Source organism: Protopterus annectens, chromosome 2.part2, assembly GCF_019279795.1.
Source record: "Protopterus annectens isolate FY-2018-M chromosome 2.part2, PAN1.0, whole genome shotgun sequence".
Classification (NCBI taxonomy): Eukaryota; Metazoa; Chordata; order Ceratodontiformes; family Protopteridae; genus Protopterus; species Protopterus annectens.
In genome coordinates this window covers 73,370,541-73,375,613 of record NC_056730.1, presented here as the reverse complement: position 1 = coordinate 73,375,613, position 5,073 = coordinate 73,370,541, and the positions used below count along the sequence as shown (strand labels likewise).

The window sequence follows — 5,073 nt, the reverse complement described above, 5'->3', positions numbered from 1 at the left end:
ACACAGGATGAAACCCATTTGTTTTCTGGACTTCACACTGTATTAATCAAGTTCACTGGTAACTCTTTTTCAGTAGTTTTAACCATATGCACGTAGCTGTCAATTTCCTTGCTAAATAATAATGCTAATAATAATGCCAAAAAATAACAAGAACAAACGCCCAAAACCAGGGACGCTTTTTAAATATTACTCTAACTCACTTAAAATGTTGTCAGTACATGTTTTATATCAACACGCATGTTCTGAAAAATAAGAACGACACTAACATACCTCAGAGGTACACCTCACTATGAGGAACGTTCCTCGTTTGGGGTCTTAAAACATTCATGTTCCTACATTGAAAGGCTCTGCCACACAGTGTCAGCAAATGTTTAACCGATATCCATGGCAAACTGAACTAAATCATACTAATTCATCAAAAAATAATATACAATTAAAACCATCACGTTTGAAGCATCCTATGAGCTTCCTAGATGGAGTCGCCAGTAAGCTGTTAGTGAGTGGTCCACATTGTCCACATTTGTTCCACACTGTGAAAGGTAGTGTTCGTGTTCCTTATTCTGGGGGTGGAAGGTAGCTATGCAATCTAACGTCTGCAAGCATGAAACTCTACGGACTTACTAGAAAATCAAAAACTGTATGACAGGCAGAGCAAACATACGAAGCAAAACCACGCATGGCTGACAGTACGCCTGACACACATACATGTGAGAGCCAATGTGGTAAATAATTTGCGCACAACATAAAATACTAGTGAAGATGCTGTATTTCTACTAGCTCTCTCATATCAAGTACGTCGATCATTTTTTTCTTCCTTTTGAGAGAGAAAATGCACATGATCACCCTTTCCTCACGGAAATATATAAACAATTCCCCAACAAATTTATTTTTCATTGTATTTTACATTTGTTTACAGAGAAGGTTCGTTTTCTACAATATTGCCTCATGTTGTTTTTTTTTTTGTTTTTTTTTGCAAAAACATTCAAATAGTCATTCCCCAATTTTAAAGTGCGCCTGTTTTGACGAAGCACCTCTAATTCTAAAGAAGCAATACATAACGCACATTACTATACTCCGATCTCTACCCAATGACAAAATTATACTAGCGTAGCTGTGTCTCTGTGCACACGGTCTTTACTAGATAAGACTTGAAAACATTTTATATCTCCGTACGAACTTTATCAGTTCCTGAAACTCTGCTACTCTATAAACACAACAAGATTTCTGTCATAAAATTAATTCTTGCATTTCAACGTAAAGAGAGGAAAAAATGCTAATTTATTAAAAGAGTAACAGAAAAAGGAGGTGGAGGAGTTCCTAGCAATTGCCATTACGTCAGTCACGCAATTTCCTCCAACCAGCTTCTCTCGGAGCATCGGCTGATCCCTTATATTCTGGGCTGTATACGAGAACCGAACGGTCTCGGACCTTAAAATATACCCACAATTTGCAACATTCTGCACTCCATATAAAATGCAACGGTCAGACTACCTGTATGTCTTCACATCCATTGCTATTCAACACACATAGCACGCAAGCACCAAGTTTGAGCTCCGATGCTCTGTCCTATGCATGCACCCGAGCTTCCTCCGTTTTAAGAGATCACAAAATGAAAAAAATATATTTATCAATATGCAGCCGCGGTTAAAATATAACCACTTCATTGCTTACCTAGTGAACTAAAAAACTGGGTCTGGCTGCCGGCTGCACAAAGACAGAAATCTTCACGTTGATTACCACATGAAAAATCTTTCACTGGCGCTCCAGCCAAGAATTTTGGTACCACTTAGCAGTAGATGCAAAGAAAAAAGGCGTGCCCAATGCTGCCGCTTTCATTAAATGTTACTCTGCGGGGATGTCACGCTGCTGAGCCCGACAAATCACAGGCCAGGTTTCTGCAGAAGGCCAATGACGTCACGGACTCACACGAGGACAAGAACAGTGCACTCAGTTAGGTGACAGTCAGCTGTTTGATAGATAAGTGAAGTTTACTTTGTACTCTTTTCCAGGCCGGTCTATTGTGATGGTTGCATCTGTTTTTTTTATTCCTGCGAAGTATATTTCACCTTTATTAAATGTTTATAGGTTGCAATAAAAATATTAGGAAGCGGCATTAATAATAGGAGTGTATGTACGGGGTGGTCAGCTTAGTCTCTAGAGGATAAGGGTGCAAAAACTCAATGCATACTGGAAGCAGGAGGATGTAGAACTCGGTTCCGCAGTGTTAGTACTCAAGGGAATGTAAACTAGAAATTAAGTTATCGGACTGCATTTAAGGCACAATAACATGGCAAGCCTAAGTACTGAGATATTTTTATTTCATATATGAGGGCAGCACATAGCCATCGGTGTTTTATCGCAATTTGGTCGATAATTAAGAAACCATTTTAGTACTGTAGCGGGAGAGTTATATTTTGGACGCTCATCCTCTTATTCCTGTCATCCAACCTATCTAGTGGTTAAAACTGAAACATCTCTCAACACGGCATGTTACAACCCCCCCCCCCCCCCCCAGCACTTAAAGGTGTGCATCAATTTTAGCTGTTCCCTCTATAGCCATTAAATATATACATTTTTAAGCTAAGTTCCTCGTCTTGCTACCATTATTTTACGCAACTGTGGACATAATATGTCCTGTGACAGCTTCCCTACACAATACTCAGAAAATTAAACTCAGTAGAGTACAAAGAATACTCCTGGCTACAACGCTGAGCCCTGTTGGAATGACTAGGGCAAGGGGTGTCTCACTGCAAAATTCAGGGGCATAGGTTAAGTGTCAGGGACTTCGCCGCATGGCAGATTCTAAAAAAGGAAGAAAAAAACGGAGCACATGAATTACCAAGCAGGACTGTTTTTCACAACTGTATAAAGGGTTGCAACAAGTGGTGGTACATGAGCTCTTTTATGATGAAATAAACGCTTAGTGAAAAACCCTCTCACAGAACAGAACTGTCCGTTAGAAGTCCAAAACAATATCCAATTCTGTCGGGAAACAGCAAAAATACTGCCAATAGTTTTGAGAAAATCGTCTAATTTACGATAGTGAATGGAGTGTAACCGCCAGACATATCTGTACTTTGCTGATCGTTTTCTTTTTCTGAAAACTCCACAGAAACAGGAAGCCTATCAAAATCTGAAATAATAACAAACCACCATTCAAATTCAACGTGCGAAGAGATGTGATTAATCACTTTTTAGTAGTTGTAGGGTTGGCATATGAAAGTTTTTGTGTCTACTGTACTGGAGGTAACATTTGTAATGTGTGATGAAACACACGGGCATCGATGTTGAGCACAAAATGGAAATCTCTAGTTTCGTGTCTGGCTGGTGATACAAGAATAAAATACCCATCAGAGTAAGGTTAGGGGAACTTCATTCTTGGCAGGAACTCTACATGTACATTCGCATCTTACAACGGTTCATAGGTGAATATGAGGCTAACTGCACTGAAGGGCCATTTTAAGACTAGCCAATAACCCCCGTCAGAATCAAACGCGGTATATTGTCTTTGAGACAAAGACCTTAGCCATTATGGCCAAATTAACCCAACTTTACTTAAAAACGTAGTTCTTTAGGCTTTTCCCCGATTAGGGTCGTCATAGCGGAACAACGGTCCGCAGAACGATTGGCAGTGGAGTTTTACGGTGTCGGGTTGCCAGCCCGGCTCGACCACAGGGAGGACATGCAGACTCCGCACAGAAAACACCCCTGCCAAGAATCGAACCGGAAAACATCTTGCTCCGTCTAAAAAAAACTGATAATCTGTGAAGAATATGTTGTGGATTACAAGTAATGCATACCTCTCAACTGCCCAGATTTTTGCCCCATATTTTCGGTTTGTTCCTCATAAAACTTGTAATTTTTCTGGCAAACCACTGGCAACTGAAATCACTAACTAAAGACAGACATTTGAGTTTCATACTTAATATACTTCAGAAAATAAGTGCTAACAGAAGACCTTTTATTCTAACAACTTTCTAAGTTTATAAGGACAATAATTAACATTTGTATCTATTTTGGGGCCTTTCTCCTACCACCAATTTTGATTTTGTCCAGATTTTCTAATAAATAACGACAGTAAATAAGCTACAAAGATCTTTTACTTCGGAAGGATGCATGCTCATTTGTATTCTCGTTATATAAATGCCTCAAAAATAGCTGTACTAATATTTTTTAAAAAAGTGTCCCCGGTTGTGGAAGTAAGCATTTCAGAGTCACGTGTGCGTTCCGGTTCATCACTGACTATAAAATCCGAAGACGAAAACTGCTGTTAGAACAAATAGGTATAATAATCATATGTAGTTAGGAGCTGGAGAAATTGTCATTCACACTTATTGTGTTATTATCGAAGTAAATCGTATGCTAATAAAAGTTCAGTTTACGCACACACTTCATTCCTAACTCCCATACGTTTGCCTCATTTCAGCAGTAACAAACCCGTGAACCCTGTATTTTAAACTAATAGCCGATCTCTATTAAACAGAGCATGGAGTTAAATGCTGATTATACCGAGCATAAGCATTCTGATTAATAAAATACTTATTCGTATTTACCCCACGAGCTCAGCTGCAGTGAAACAAATAACCTTTTACATTTCTTCACACTGTACTAAATGGCTCACAGTTACTTTATGTCACGCGATTCATCTGGCGGTCTCCTCACCCAATAAGAATTTGCGCGGAACGGGGCGGGCTATTTGGTTGGTTAGTTAGAAGTTGTCACTACTGTGGGTAAAGTTCACTGTTCGTACCGGGTGTTATTTCAGGTCAAATAGGGATAGTTGATGAAGGAAAGTTTAAAGCCTTTGTGGAGATAAGGAAAGGATTACATAATGTTTGATTGCACAAAATAGCAACAGGAATGTGGCTTTCACTTTTCCCAGGATATTACCTGTTTATCTGGATGTAAAAAAAAAAAGAAACCGTAGCTTTTACTGTTAAACTCACAGCTCTCGACTTTCCATCTCCAAAATGTGGAACCCTGCTAACATAGGGTTGCCACCTTTTCAAATGGCCAAAGTGGGACATTTTTCGTACAAACATCAGATTTTACAGGCCGACACATACCCACGGG

General features: G+C 39.4%; 1 protein-coding gene across 2 annotated transcripts in view; it reads right to left on the bottom strand.

Annotated features, from left to right (window-relative positions):
* The window catches only part of ELOVL5 (ELOVL fatty acid elongase 5), a 727,972-nt gene extending 723,400 nt beyond the window's left edge, over nucleotides 1–4,572 (bottom strand). Inside the window, exon 1 of one of the 2 annotated variants that reach the window (XM_044063755.1) lies at nucleotides 4,554–4,572. The gene's annotated coding sequence lies outside the window, so the exon portion shown is untranslated. Of the gene's footprint in view, nucleotides 1–1,671; nucleotides 1,815–4,553 lie in introns of those variants that run through there. The other variant, XM_044063753.1, reaches the window with a different exon arrangement.
* Nucleotides 4,573–5,073: the final 501 nt, after the last annotated feature.